The sequence below is a fragment of the Oncorhynchus mykiss genome, chromosome 28, assembly GCF_057628025.1.
Source record: "Oncorhynchus mykiss isolate SJ-2025 chromosome 28, ASM5762802v1, whole genome shotgun sequence".
In the NCBI taxonomy this organism is placed as follows: domain Eukaryota; kingdom Metazoa; phylum Chordata; class Actinopteri; order Salmoniformes; family Salmonidae; genus Oncorhynchus; species Oncorhynchus mykiss.
The window spans coordinates 36,720,229-36,736,405 of NC_143049.1; the positions used below are offsets into that span (position 1 = coordinate 36,720,229).

Here is a 16,177-nt window from a genome sequence, read left to right on the forward strand (position 1 = left end):
TTCCCTCTCCGCATTACCTCTCCCTCTCCGCATTCCCTCTCCGTATTCCCTCTCCGCATTCCTTCTCCCTCTCCGCATTACCTCTCCGTATTCCCTCTCCGTATTACCTCTCCCTCTCCGTATTCCCTCTCCGCATTACCTCTCCCTCTCCGCATTACCTCTCCCTCTCCGTATTCCCTCACCGTATTACCTCTCCCTCTCCGTATTCCCTCACCGTATTACCTCTCCCTCTCCGTATTCCCTCTCCGCATTACCTCCCCCTCTCTGTATTCCGTCACCATATTCCCTCTCCGTATTACCTCTCCCTCTCCGTATTACCTCTCCCTCTCCGTATTAGCTCTCCCTCTCCGCATTACCTCTCCACATTACTTCTCCCTCTCCGTATGACCTCTCCCTCTCCGTATTACCTCTCCCGCTCCGTATTACCTCTCCCGCTCCGTATTACCTCTCCCGCTCCGTATTACCTCTCCCTCACCGCATTACCTCTCCCTCACCGCATTACCTCTCCCTCTCCGCATTACCTCTCCCTCACCGTATTACCTCTCCCTCTCCGCATTACCTCTCCCTCTCCTCTGTTGTCTTCTATTACAACCTCTACCCTTCTGTTATTACAGTCTCCTCTGTTGTCTTTATACTCTCCCTACTAGTACTTTTTCCCCTTGCCCTTACACTCAGTCCTTAGTAATGTACTGTCCAGTAAACCATGCCTGGATTGACCCCTGTAACAGCCCTGGTAATGGACACAGGGATTACAATCTCAACAGGGGAGTGACCAATTAATCAGAAGCTGTTGGTCTAGCACAGAGATAAGACCATAATTGTCAGAACAATGATAGTTTATTAGGATGTTACAAACTAGGATACCACAATAGGATACATTTTGGATAAACAAACTACAACTCACATGGACCTCAGCGTAAAACTATTTATCACACGCCAGCGCGCAGACATACACACACACACGATGCTAGTGCGCACACAGACACGCACAAAGTCTGAACATAAACTGCAAATGCATGAACACACCCACATCCCACACACACTGCCAGTCTCCTTCTCACCCACACACACCTCCTATGGTGCCCAGCCAGCCAGTCAGCCAGTCAGTCAGTCTCTGAACAGCAACAGTGAGCAGCAGACACCTGGCTGGCTGGTTGGCCTGTATCCTGTCTGTGGGTACTGAGGGCGACAGAGGGGGCGGAACAGAGGACCTCCTGTGTAACCAAGCAGGCCCTGACTCACTGACTTACTGATTGCCTGACTCACTGACTCGCTGGCTGCCTGAATGGCTGACTGACTGACTGACTGATTGCCTAAATGGCTGCCTGAATGGCTGACTGACGGTTTGCCTGAATGGCTGACTGACTCTTACCTCATCAACTCACCTGGCTCTGGATCCACCCCTGTCATGTAGATGTCTCACCAAAAGAGACAAAATAAACATTAGCTCTCACAGATATTCTGGGCTTTGCGGTCACAAGCCTGTTTTCGCAAGGAAATGGTCAACCAGTGTGTGTGTGTGTGTGTGTGTGTGTGTGTGTGCATAGGAGTATGTGGTTGGGTGGCTGTGTAGAAACAGTAGAAAGTGCACTGTGTGTCCAACTTTGTTTTGGTCTTACTGCTAAGAAACCACAAAAGCCATGTCAAACTTAGCAGTTTTACTCACTGCTTTAGCACACTCCGCCAACCCTGATGTCCTTGCGGTGTCTGAATCCTGGCTTAGGAAGGCCACCAACAATTCTGAGATTTCCATACCCAACTATAACACTTTCCGTCAATATATAACTGCTAAAGGGGAGATAGCCTGCAAAGTTCTGTCATACTTTCCAGGTCTATGCCCAAACAAGTTGAACTTCAAATTTGAAAAATGAACCTCTCCAGAAATAAGTCTCTCACTGTTGCCGCCTGCTATCGACCCCCCGACCTCCCAGCTGTGCCCTGGGCACCATTTGTGAATTGATCGCCCCCCATCTAGCTTCAGAGTTCGTTCTGTTAGGTAACCTAAACTGGGATATGCTTAACACCCCGGCAGTCCTACAATCTAAGCTAGATGCCCTCAATTTCACACAAATCATCAAGGAACCCACCAGGTACAACCCTAAATCCGTAAACATGGGCACCCTCATAGATATTATCCTGACCAACTTGCCCTCCAAATACACCTCTGCTGTTTTCAATCAGGATCTCAGCGATCACTGCCTCATTGCCTGTATCCGCTATGGGTCCGCGGTCAAACGACCACCCCTCATCACTGTCAAACGCTCCCTAAAACACTTCTGCGAGTAGGCCTTCTAATCGACCTGGCCCGGATATCCTGGAAGGATATCGACCTCATCCCGTCAGTCATTCTTTAAAAGTAATTTCCTCACCATCTTAGCCCCGTTCAAAAAATGCAGAACTATATAGCCCTTGGTTCACTCCAGACCTGACTGCCCTCGACCAGCACAAAAACATCCTGTGGCGGACTGCAATAGCGTCGAATAGTCCCCGCGATATGCAACTGTTCAGAGAAGTCAGGAACCAATACACGCAGTCAGTCAGGAAAGCAAAGGCTAGCTTTTTCAAACACAAATTTGCATCCTGTAGCTCTATCTCCAAAAAACGTTTTGGGACACTGTAAAGTCCATGGAGAATAAGAGCACCTCCTCCCAGCTGCCCACTGCACTGAGGCTAGGTAACACGGTCACCACTGATAAATCCATCCAATCCATTCTCAACGGCTTGCCATGCCTTCCTCCTGGCTACTCCAACCCCCGCCAACAGCTCTTTTCCCTAAAGGTTGGAAAGCTGCCGCGGTCATCCCCCTCTTCAAAGGGGGTGACACTCTAGACCCAAACTGTTACAGACCTATATCCATCCTGCCCTGCCTATCTGAAGTCTTCAAAAGCCAAGTTAATAAACAGATCACTGACCATTTCGAATCCCACCGTACATTCTCCGCTGTGCAATCCGGTTTCCGAGCCGGTCACGGGTGCACCTTAGCCAGAATTGATTTTTTCTACTGTGTCATTGACTTGTTTATTGTGTTATTGGTTTGTTTATTGTTTACTCCATGTGTAACTCTGTGTTGTTGTCTGTGTCACACTACTTTGCTTAATCTTGGCCAGGTCGCAGTTGCAAATGAGAACTTGTTCTCAACTAGCCTACCTGGTTAAATAAAGGTAAAATAAAATTAAAAATAAAATAAACATTCAAAACAGCACCGTAACTCAGGATCTCACTTGCTCATTCCCTCCTCCAATCAGAGCCAGACTGATTTCATTTCCTGTATGCATCGCTGAGATACTGTGGACATAATAAGCACAGCTTTGACAGTGAAGGTAAATCAGATCTCATTCCTGTATTGCATTTGGCCACACTCACACACTACATTCAGACTCTATATTCAGACTCCATTTGGCCAGACTCTACATTCAGACTCCATTTGCCAGATGAGCAACTTGCCTGACACACCCATTCGTTCTAACTAATAAACATTTTTACCAAAGTGTACATACTATACACACACACATCCAAAGTCTTACCTGCTAGCTGTTGGGTTGCTATCTGAAGACAGAGCGCAGGTGTCCTTCTGTCTGTCGACCCTCGGCCTCTATCTGGGGACAAGCCTACTCTCAGGGACAGTAGAGACGAGGTCTAGTGGTCGTTGGTTGTGTATGGGGGGGAAGGTCAGAGGTCACCCACGGACTGGTTGGCGGCAGGCCCCAGTCCGTGGCGAGGCACAGCTCTGGCTAGGAGTCCATCATGGTGCTGCGATGTTGTGCGGAAAGGTCAGCTGGTCACATGGTCCCGTACATCCCCGTCCATGGAAAACCACACACGACAACACACACCCAGGGGTCTGTTTCTGGAAACTGCCTGGGGGGGTAAAGGCCTCAGAATCACCGAAATACCAATGAATGTCAACCTACAGCCTTATTTACTGGAAGTTGTACTGAAGGCTCCTCCTACTTGATGAAGGATACTGTACAACATCAATACCAACTATGACTGGGAATTGCCAAGGACGATATTATCACGATAATTAGGTGCAGATACGATATGTAGTGTGATTCTCACGATTCTATACGTAGTGTGATTCTCACGATTCTATACGTAGTGTGATTCTCACGATTCTATACGTAGTGTGATTCTCACGATTCTATACGTAGTGTGATTCTCACGATTCTATACGTAGTGTGATTCTCACGATTCTATATGTAGTGTGATTCTCATGATTCTATATGTAGTGTGATTCTCATGACTCTATATGTAGTGTGATTCTCAATGTATTGTGATTTTATTGCGATTTGATGTTCCCGAACATATAACTCACTGTCTGCTGTAGAGAGACAAGAGAGAGCAGGAGAAAATTTGTTTTTGATCAGACAGGGAAGTAAAAGTGCTGAAAACATGTTGGCTCACTATTTAAAAAGAAGACAGATAGCAAAGTATATATTGTGGAGCAGGTACAGTCGACCTGCACTAACTAATGCTTAGTAGCAAAAAAATATAGTTGTTTTTACTAATCGATAGTAAGTATCGATAGAATATCATCCAAAATAATATTGTGATATATAACTGTATCGAGTTTTCCCCCCCCATCACTAACTTTAGACCTACTTTGGCCTAAGATCAAAGCAGGTAGCGTGGGTTGTTGCAACATAGGCTCTCTTCAAGACTGGAAACAAAACCCTCTGTTTTCTATGCAAACATAAAACCACAGTGATCATTACACCCCGATGAGTGATGGGGTCAGACTGAGCACACAGAGGTGGTCTAAACTGAGAGCTCAACTGCCAACTTCAACAAGCATCAATATCTAATGAGGTAAAAGATGAGGGGGGGGGGGATGCTAGGAGAGAGTCCACCAGTCAGTCAGTCCACCAGTCAGTCAGTCCACCAGTCAGTCAGTCCACCAGTCAGTCAGTCCACCAGACAGTCAGTCAGTCCACCAGTCAGTCAGTCAGTCCACCAGTCAGTCAGTCAGTCCACCAGTCAGTCAGTCCACCAGTCAGTCAGTCAGTCCACCAGTCAGTCAGTCCACCAGTCAGTCAGTCCACCAGTCAGTCAGTCCACCAGTCAGTCAGTCAGTCCACCAGTCAGTCAGTCCACCAGTCAGTCAGTCCACCAGTCAGTCAGTCCACCAGTCAGTCAGTCCACCAGTCAGTCAGTCAGTCCACCAGTCAGTCAGTCCACCAGTCAGTCAGTCCACCAGTCAGTCAGTCAGTCCACCAGTCAGTCAGTCCACCAGTCAGTCAGTCCACCAGTCAGTCAGTCCACCAGTCAGTCAGTCCACCAGTCAGTCAGTCCACCAGTCAGTCAGTCCACCAGTCAGTCAGTCAGTCCACCAGTCAGTCAGTCCACCAGTCAGTCAGTCCACCAGTCAGTCAGTCCACCAGTCAGTCAGTCAGTCCACCAGTCAGTCAGTCCACCAGACAGTCAGTCCACCAGTCAGTCAGTCAGTCCACCAGTCAGTCAGTCCACCAGTCAGTCAGTCCACCAGACAGTCAGTCAGTCCACCAGTCAGTCAGTCCACCAGTCAGTCAGTCAGTCCACCAGTCAGTCAGTCCACCAGACAGTCAGTCCACCAGTCAGTCAGTCAGTCCACCAGTCAGTCAGTCCACCAGTCAGTCAGTCCACCAGTCAGTCAGTCCACCAGTCAGTCAGTCCACCAGACAGTCAGTCCACCAGTCAGTCAGTCCACCAGTCAGTCAGTCCACCAGACAGTCAGTCAGTCCACCAGTCAGTCAGTCCACCAAACAGTCAGTCCACCAGTCAGTCAGTCCACCAGTCAGTCAGTCCACCAGTCAGTCAGTCCACCAGTCAGTCAGTCCACCAGTCAGTCAGTCAGTCCACCAGACAGTCAGTCCACCAGACAGTCAGTCCACCAGTCAGTCAGTCCACCAGTCAGTCAGTCCACCAGACAGTCAGTCAGTCCACCAGTCAGTCAGTCCACCAGTCAGTCAGTCCACCAGCCAGTCAGTCAGTCCACCAGACAGTCAGTCCACCAGTCAGTCAGTCCACCAGTCAGTCAGTCCACCAGTCAGTCAGTCCACCAGACAGTCAGTCAGTTCACCAGTTAGTCAGTCAGTCCACCAGTCAGTCAGTCCACCAGTCAGTCAGTCCACCAGTCAGTCAGTCCACCAGTCAGTCAGTCCACCAGTCAGTCAGTCCACCAGTCAGTCAGTCCACCAGTCAGTCAGTCCACCAGTCAGTCAGTCCACCAGTCAGTCAGTCCACCAGACAGTCAGTCCACCAGTCAGTCAGTCCACCAGACAGTCAGTCCACCAGACAGTCAGTCCACCAGTCAGTCAGTCCACCAGTCAGTCAGTCCACCAGACAGTCAGTCCACCAGACAGTCAGTCCACCAGTCAGTCAGTCCACCAGTCAGTCAGTCCACCAGTCAGTCAGTCCACCAGACAGTCAGTCCACCAGACAGTCAGTCCACCAGTCAGTCAGTCCACCAGTCAGTCAGTCCACCAGTCAGTCAGTCCACCAGACAGTCAGTCCACCAGTCAGTCAGTCCACCAGTCAGTCAGTCCACCAGTCAGTCAGTCCACCAGTCAGTCAGTCCACCAGACAGTCAGTCCACCAGTCAGTCAGTCCACCAGACAGTCAGTCAGTCCACCAGTCAGTCAGTCCACCAGACAGTCAGTCAGTCCACCAGTCAGTCAGTCCACCAGTCAGTCAGTCCACCAGTCAGTCAGTCCACCAGACAGTCAGTCCACCAGTCAGTCAGTCCACCAGACAGTCAGTCAGTCCACCAGTCAGTCAGTCCACCAGACAGTCAGTCAGTCCACCAGTCAGTCAGTCCACCAGTCAGTCAGTCCACCAGTCAGTCAGTCCACCAGTCAGTCAGTCCACCAGACAGTCAGTCAGTCCACCAGTCAGTCAGTCCACCAGTCAGTCAGTCCACCAGTCAGTCAGTCCACCAGTCAATCAGTCCACCAGACAGTCAGTCCACCAGTCAGTCAGTCCACCAGTCAGTCAGTCCACCAGTCAGTCAGTCCACCAGTCAGTCAGTCCACCAGACAGTCAGTCCACCAGTCAGTCAGTCCACCAGTCAGTCAGTCCACCAGTCAGTCAGTCAGTCCACCAGTCAGTCAGTCCACCAGTCAGTCAGTCCACCAGACAGTCAGTCCACCAGCCAGTCAGTCCACCAGTCAGTCAGTCCACCAGACAGTCAGTCAGTCCACCAGTCAGTCAGTCCACCAGACAGTCAGTCCACCAGTCAGTCAGTCCACCAGCCAGTCAGTCCACCAGACAGTCAGTCCACCAGTCAGTCAGTCCACCAGTCAGTCAGTCCACCAGTCAGTCAGTCCACCAGTCAGTCAGTCCACCAGTCAGTCAGTCCACCAGACAGTCAGTCCACCAGTCAGTCAGTCCACCAGCCAGTCAGTCAGTCCACCAGACAGTCAGTCCACCAGCCAGTCAGTCCACCAGACAGTCAGTCCACCAGACAGTCAGTCCACCAGTCAGTCAGTCCACCAGCCAGTCAGTCAGTTCACCAGTCAGTCAGTCCACCAGTCAGTCAGTCCACCAGTCAGTCAGTCCACCAGACAGTCAGTCCACCAGCCAGTCAGTCCACCAGACAGTCAGTCCACCAGTCAGTCAGTCCACCAGTCAGTCAGTCCACCAGACAGTCAGTCCACCAGCCAGTCAGTCCACCAGTCAGTCAGTCCACCAGCCAGTCAGTCAGTTCACCAGTTAGTCAGTCAGTTCACCAGCCAGTCAGTCAGTCAGTGTGTCAGTCCACCAGTCAGTCAGTCCACCAGCTAGTCGGTCAGTCCATCAGCCAGTCGGTCAGTCCATCAGCCAGTCGGTCAGTCCACCAGTTAGTCAGTCAGTCCACCAGTTAGTCAGTCAGTCCACCAGTCAGTCAGTCCACCAGTAAGTCAGTCAGTCCACCAGTCTGTCAGTCAGTCCACCAGTTAGTCAGTCAGTCCACCAGCCAGTCGGTCCACCGGTCAGTCAGTCCACCAGCCAGTCAGTCAGTCCACCAGTTAGTCAGTCAGTTCACCAGTTAGTCAGTCAGTCAGTCAGTCAGTCCATCAGTCAGTTCACCAGTCAGTCAGTTCACCAGTCAGTCAGTTCACCAGTCAGTCAGTTTACCAGTCAGTCAGTCAGTCAGTCAGTCAGTCAGTCCGTCAGTCAGTCCGTCAGTCAGTTCACCAGTCAGTCAGTTCACCAGTCAGTCAGTTCACCAGTCAGTCAGTCAGTTCACCAGTCAGTCAGTTTATCAGTCAGTCAGTTCACCAGTCAGTCAGTCAGTCAGTCAGTTCACCAGTCAGTCAGTTCACCAGTCAGTCAGTTCACCAGTCAGTCAGTTCACCAGTCAGTCCGTCAGTTCACCAGTCAGTCAGTCAGTTCACCAGTCAGTCCGTCAGTTTAAAAGTCAGTCAGTCAGTTCACCAGTCAGTCAGTCAGTTTACCAGTCAGTCAGTCAGTCAGTCAGTCAGTCAGTTTACCAGTCAGTCAGTCAGTCCGTCAGTTTACCAGTCAGTCAGTCAGTTCACCAGTCAGTCAGTCAGTCAGTTTACCAGTCAGTCAGTCAGTTCACCAGTCAGTCAGTCAGTCAGTCAGTCAGTTTACCAGTCAGTCAGTCAGTCAGTCAGTTTACCAGTCAGTCAGTCAGTCAGTCAGTTTACCAGTCAGTCAGTTCACCAGTCAGTCCGTCAGTTCACCAGTCAGTCCGTCAGTCAGTCAGTTAGTTCACCAGTCAGTCAGTTCACCTGTCAGTCAGTCAGTCAGTCAGTTCACCAGTCAGTCAGTCAGTCAGTCAGTCAGTCAGTCAGTCAGTCAGTCAGTCAGTTCACCAGTCAGTCAGTTCACCTGTCAGTCAGTCATTCAGTCAGTTCACCAGTCAGTCAGTCAGTCAGTCAGTTCACCAGTCAGTCAGTTCACCAGTCAGTCCGTCAGTTCACCAGTCAGTCAGTCAGTTCACTAGTCAGTCAGTCAGTGTGTCAGTAAAGTCAAGTGATACTGCACAGCTAAACTGACAATTCTACATCCTAAGTAAGAAATTAAACCTAAAATCCTCTGAGGGGGAAGTGATATTTATTAATATTTTTATTTAACTTTATTTAACTAGGCAAGTCAGTTAAGAACAAATTCTTATTTACTATGACGGACTACGTTGAAGTCCTTACCAGGTGAAGATCAGCTCCCTTCAACCCACCTTAAGGTGAGGTCATCCTAACTAAAGCACCAGGGAAATGATCCATCTGGGCTGAGCTTCCTGTTATTTCAGTTACTAATAACACATCATGTATTAATGCTAGAGCTAACCATCACACCTGAGTTACTCTACAATAACACACCATGTATTAATGCTAGAGCTAACCATCACACCTGAGTTACTCTACAATAACACACCATGTATTAATGCTAGAGCTAACCATCACACCTGAGTTACTCTACAATAACACACCATGTATTAATGCTAGAGCTAACCATCACACCTGAGTTACTGTACAATAACACACCATGTATTAATGCTAGAGCTAACCATCACACCTGAGTTACTCTACAATAACACACCATGTATTAATGCTAGAGCTAACCACTACACCTGAGTTACTGTACAATAACACACCATGTATTAATGCTAGAGCTAACCATCACACCTGAGTTACTGTACAATAACACACCACGTATTAATGCTAGAGCTAACCATCAGGTGTTTTTATGAGGACACGTATAGTGCGTGCTTGGGCGAGAGGCAGGTGATCATCTTTCTCTGAGCGGGCGTCCAGAAAACGGAATATACACACCAAGATACATCAATTAACTGAGGGACGCGCGCGCACACACAGACACACACACCTATGCAAGGACACACACTATACACATAGGCGACTATACTATACCAAATTGAATTATAGTTTCGCAATTCACTCAGTGGGCAGTGGCGGGCGACAGTATCTGTAGAGTGTTCAGAAAACAAAGTCTACCTAGGGAGGACAGTCATCGATACAGATCAGTCCTTGTGCCTAGGCCTAATTTAGATGGTAAATGTGCACTGCTTGCACAATGTTGTACAGTTTAAAAACGTGTCATTACCATTACCGGATCTGAATTGTCATTAAAAAAAACAAACAGGCGATTTCTTTGTAACCACATTGAGCCAGAATTGCACCGTAGCCGTGATATGAATGTGATCCATTAACAAAACAGAGGAAAATGGAAGTGGACCAGTCAACCCAGTCGAGTCACTGCTGATTCACAGGTCAGCAGTGAGGCCTTTCATTGATGTGGCCATAATGAAATCATCACACCACTGTTAGAAAAACAAGGGCCAATCTTTATTAATCATGAGCACTTGAACACAGACAACTGGCATTATTTCTTTGCACGATTGTCCCTCGTGTCCCGAGGTGACGTTTTAGGTCAGTACGAATGGTAGTGACTGAGGGCTGAGTGATAAACAGTAACATGGTAGTGACTGAGGGCTGAGTGATGTAACAGTAACATGGTAGTAACTGAGGTTTGAGTGATAAACAGTAACATGGTAGTGACTGAGGGCTGAGTGATAAACAGTAACATGGTAGTGACTGAGGGCTGAGTGATGTAACAGTAACATGGTAGTGACTGAGGGCTGAGTGATGTAACAGTAACATGGTAGTGACTGAGGGCTGAGTGATAAACAGTAACATGGTAGTGACTGAGGGCTGAGTGATAAACAGTAACATGGTAGTGACTGAGGGCTGAGTGATGTAACAGTAACATGGTAGTGACTGAGGGCTGAGTGATGTAACAGTAACATGGTAGTGACTGAGGGCTGAGTGATAAACAGTAACATGGTAGTGACTGAGGGCTGAGTGATAAACAGTAACATGGTAGTGACTGAGGGCTGAGTGATAAACAGTAACATGGTAGTGACTGAGGGCTGAGTGATAAACAGTAACATGGTAGTGACTGAGGGCTGAGTGATGTAACAAGTAGAGGTCGACCGATTAATCGGAATGGCCGATTAATTAGGGCCGATTTCAAGGTTTCATAACAATCTGCAATCGCCATTTTTGGACACTGATCATGGCCGATTACATTGCACTCCACGAGGAGACTGTGTGGCAGGCTGACTACCTGTTACACGAGGGCAGCAAGAAGCCAAGGTAAGCTGCTAGCTAGCATTAAACATATCTTCTAAAAAACGATCAATCTTAACATAATCACTAGTTAACTACACATGGTTAATGATATTACTAGTTTAACTAGCTTGTCTTGCGTTGCATATAATCGATGCAGTGCCTGTTAATTTATCATTGAATCATAGCCTACTTCGCCAAACGGATGATTTAACAAGCGCATTCGTGAAAAAAGTACTGTCGTTGCACCAATGTGTACCTAACCATAAACATCAACACCTTTCTTAAAAACCAATACTCAATACTAACCCTAACCCTCTGTGCAACAGAGTCAGGGTATATGCAGCAGTTTGGGCCGCCTGGCTCGTTGCGAACTGTGTGAAGACTATTTCTTCCTTACAAAGACAGCCAACTTCGCCAAACGGGGGAGGATTTAACAAAAGCACATTTGCGGAAAAAAGCACAATCGTTGCACGACTGTACCTAACCATAAACACCAATATACCTAACCATAAACACCAATGTACCTAACCATAAACATCAATATACCTCACCATAAACACCAATGTACCTAACCATAAACACCAATGTACCTCACCATAAACACCAATGTACCTCACCATAAACACCAATGTACCTCACCATAAACACCAATGTATCTAACCATAAACACCAATGTACCTCACCATAAACACCAATGTACTTAACCCTAACCATAAACACCAATGTACCTAACCCTAAACACCAATGTTACCTAACCATAAACATCAATGTACCTAACCATAAACACCAATGTACCTAACCATAACATCAATGTACCTAACCATAAACATCAATGTACCTAACCATAAACACCAATGTACCTAACCATAAACACCAATGTACCTAACCATAAACACCAATGTACCTAACCATAAACACCAATGTACCTAACCATAAACACCAATGTACCTCACCATAAACACCAATGTACTTAACCCTAACCATAAACACCAATGTACCTAACCCTAAACACCAATGTACCTAACCATAAACACCAATGTACCTAACCATAAACACCAATGTACCTCACCATAAACACCAATGTACTTAACCCTAACCATAAACACCAATGTACCTAACCCTAAACACCAATGTTACCTAACCATAAACACCAATGTACCTAACCATAAACACCAATGTACCTCACCATAAACACCAATGTACCTAACCATAAACACCAATGGCTTTCTTAAAATCAATACACAGAAGTATATATTTTTAAACCTGCATATTTAGTTAAAAGAAATCCAGATTTGCAGGCAATATTAAACTAGGGAAATTGTGTCACTTCTTTTGCATTCATTGCACGCCGAGTCAGGCTATATGCAACTGTTTGGGCCGCCTGGCTCGTTGCGAAATAATTTGCCAGAATTTTACGTAATTATGACATTACATTGAAGGTTGTACAATGTAACAGGAATATTTAGACTTATGGATGCCACCAGTTAGATAAAATACGGAACAGTTTCCGTATTTCACTGAAAGAATAAACGTTTTGTTTTCGAAATGTTAGTTTCTGGATTTGACCATATTAATGACCTAAGGCTCATATTTCGGTGTGTTTATTATAATTAAGTCTATGATTTGATAGAGCAGTCTGACTGAGCGATGGTAGGCAGCAGCAGGCTCGTAAGCATTCATTCAAACAGCACTTTACTGCGTTTGCCAGCCGCTCTTCGCAATGCTTCAAGCATTGAGCTGTTTATGACTTCAAGCCTATCAACTCCCGAGATAGCAATAGGCTAGCAATACTAAAGTACCTATTAGAACATCCAATAGTCAAATACAAATGGTATAGAGAGAAATAGTCCAAAAATAACTACAACCTAAAACTTCTTACCTGGGAATATTGAAGACTCATATTAAAAAGGAACCCCCAGCTTTCATATGTTCTCATGTTCTGAGCAAGGAACTTAAACGTTAGCTTATTTACATGGCACATATTGTACTTTTAGTTTCTTCTCCAACACTTTGTTTTTGCATTATTTAAACCAAATTGATCATGTTTCATTATTTATTTGAGAGTAAATTGATTTTATTGATGTATTATATTAAGTTAAAATAAAAAAGTGTTCATATAGTATTGTTGTAATTGTCATTATTACAAATAAATAAATATATACAGTGCCTTGCGAAAGTATTCGGCCCCCTTGAACTTTGCGACCTTTTGCCACATTTCAGGCTTCAAACATAAAGATATAAAACTGTATTTTTTTGTGAAGAATCAACAACAAGTGGGACACAATCATGAAGTGGAACAACATTTATTGGATATTTCAAACTTTTTTAACAAATCAAAAACTGAAAAATTGGGCGTGCAAAATTATTCAGCCCCCTTAAGTTAATACTTTGTAGCGCCACCTTTTGCTGCGATTACAGCTGTAAGTCGCTTGGGGTATGTCTCTATCAGTATTGCACATCGAGAGACTGAAATTTTTTCCAATTCCTCCTTGCAAAACAGCTCGAGCTCAGTGAGGTTGGATGGAGAGCATTTGTGAACAGCAGTTTTCAGTTCTTTCCACAGATTCTCGATTGGATTCAGGTCTGGACTTTGACTTGGCCATTCTAACACCTGGATATGTTTATTTTTGAACCATTCCATTGTAGATTTTGCTTTATGCTTTGGATCATTGTCTTGTTGGAAGACAAATCTCAGTCCCAGTCTCAGGTCTTTTGCAGACTCCATCAGGTTTTCTTCCAGAATGGTCCTGTATTTGGCTCCATCCATCTTCCCATCAATTTTAACCATCTTCCCTGTCCCTGCTGAAGAAAAGCAGGCCCAAACCATGATGCTGCCACCACCATGTTTGAGAGTGGGTATGGTGTGTTCAGGGTGATGAGCTGTGTTGCTTTTACGCCAAACATAACGTTTTGCCTTGTTGCCAAAAAGTTCAATTTTGGTTTCATCTGACCAGAGCACCTTCTTCCACATGTTTGGTGTGTCTCCCAGGTGGCTTGTGGCAAACTTTAACCAACACTTTTTATGGATATCTTTAAGAAATGGCTTTCTTCTTGCCACTCTTCCATAAAGGCCAGATTTGTGCAATTTACGACTGATTGTTGTCCTATGGACAGAGTCTCCCACCTCAGCTGTAGATCTCTGCAGTTCATCCAGAGTGATCATGGGCCTCTTGGCTGCATCTCTGATCAGTCTTCTCCTTGTATGAGCTGAAAGTTTAGAGGGACGGCCAGGTCTTGGTAGATTTGCAGTGGTCTGATACTCCTTCCATTTCAATATTATCGCTGGCACAGTGCTCCTTGGGATGTTTAAAGCTTGGGAAATCTTTTTGTATCCAAATCCGGCTTTAAACTTCTTCACAACAGTATCTCGGACCTGCCTGGTGTGTTCCTTGTTCTTCATGATGCTCTCTGCGCTTTTAACGGACCTCTGAGACTATCACAGTGCAGGTGCATTTATACGGAGACTTGATTACACACAGGTGGATTGTATTTATCATCATTAGTCATTTAGGTCAACATTGGATCATTCAGAGATCCTCACTGAACTTCTGAAGAGAGTTTGCTGCACTGAAAGTAAAGGGGCTGAATCATTTTGCACGCCCAATTTTTCAGTTTTTGATTTGTTAAAAAAGTTTGAAATATCCAATAAATGTCGTTCCACTTCATGATTGTGTCCCACTTGTTGTTGATTCTTCACAAAAAAATACAGTTTTATATCTTTATGTTTGAAGCCTGAAATGTGGCAAAAGGTCGCAAAGTTCAAGGGGGCCGAATACTTTCGCAAGGCACTGTATATATTTTTTAATCGTCCGATTAATCGGTACCGTTTTTTTTTGGTCCTCCAATAAATCGGTATCGGCGTTGAAAAATCATAATCGGTCGACCTCTAGTTACAAGCCATGCTGTAGGTCTTGGTCATCCATATTGTGAATGTTGTTAGTAGCCAACTAACTTCCACAAGGATATTTAAAAAAAAACTGTGTGTAGTATAAAGCACAGGCCTAGTTAGATCCCACTGATTGAAAATTCACAGTTTTCTTTAACTTTCTTTAAAATGAAGGCTTGCAATGCAATTGAGAACGCACTTTCATCCACACCATACTGTATTTCAATAGACGACACTGTAAAGAATATTCCTTCACAGTATAGGACCATCAGTCAAACTAAGGCATAAGGTGTCCAAAAGTCAAAGCAGGACATTTGATACAGTACTACAGGGACCAATGTTTTCTCTATACACTGGGGGGGGGTGGATGCTATTATGGTGAAAACTGGGTGGGTTTGTAATTCAATTCTCTCTAAGGAACAATGAGACAGTGCAGTGAATCCTGTTCTCACACTTATTCACACAGCCGAACCCCCCCCCCCCCCCTCGTTCGGAACCTATCGTCAGAAACTGAAAAACACTTGGTTGCCTCAGGTTGAAACCTGATATGCTGTAGTGTCTCCTATGACTGAATTAGTTGACTCAGTCACCCTGTTCTTACAGGAAGCAGAATTCTCTAAGTTTGCCACTCCTGATAAAGCTGCCTATTTTGTGATTGCTGGGCCTTTGTACAGTTCATTGCTGGGCCTATTCCCAGTTGAGATAAGCGTGAGGAACTCAGACTTTCATGTGAATCATTAATTGATGTGAAATGGAAGACATCGGGCCTACCGAGTGGTGCAGTGGTCTAAGGCACTGCATCGCAGTGCTAGCTGTGCCACTAGAGATTCTGGGTTCGAGTCCAGGCTCTGTCGCAGCCGGCCGCGACCGGGAGACCCATGGAGCGGCACACAATTGGCCCAGCGTCGTCCGGGTTAGGAGAGGGTTTGGCCGGCAGGGATGTCCTTGTGCCATCACGCACTAGCGACTCCTGTGGCGGGCCGGGCACAACGCACGCTGACACGGTTGCCAGGTGTACAGTGTTTCCTCCGACACATTGGTGCGGCTTGCTTCTGGGTCAAGAAGCAGTGCGGCTTGGTTGGGTTATGAAACGGAGGACGCACGGCTCTCCCGAGTCCGTATGAGAGTTTCAGCGATGAGACAAAACTGTAACTACCAATTGGATACCACGAAATTGGGGAGAAAACGGGGTAAGAAAAGGAAGACATTGAAACAAGAC

The 16,177-nt window shown here is 46.2% G+C and overlaps 1 protein-coding gene across 1 annotated transcript in view; it reads right to left on the reverse strand.

Annotated features, from left to right (window-relative positions):
• The window catches only part of LOC110508241 (activated CDC42 kinase 1), a 124,410-nt gene that overhangs the window by 105,271 nt on the left and 2,962 nt on the right, over nucleotides 1-16,177 (reverse strand). Inside the window, exon 2 of the mRNA XM_036966285.2 lies at nucleotides 3,525-3,858. The gene's annotated coding sequence lies outside the window, so the exon portion shown is untranslated. The remainder of the gene's footprint in view (nucleotides 1-3,524; nucleotides 3,859-16,177) is intronic.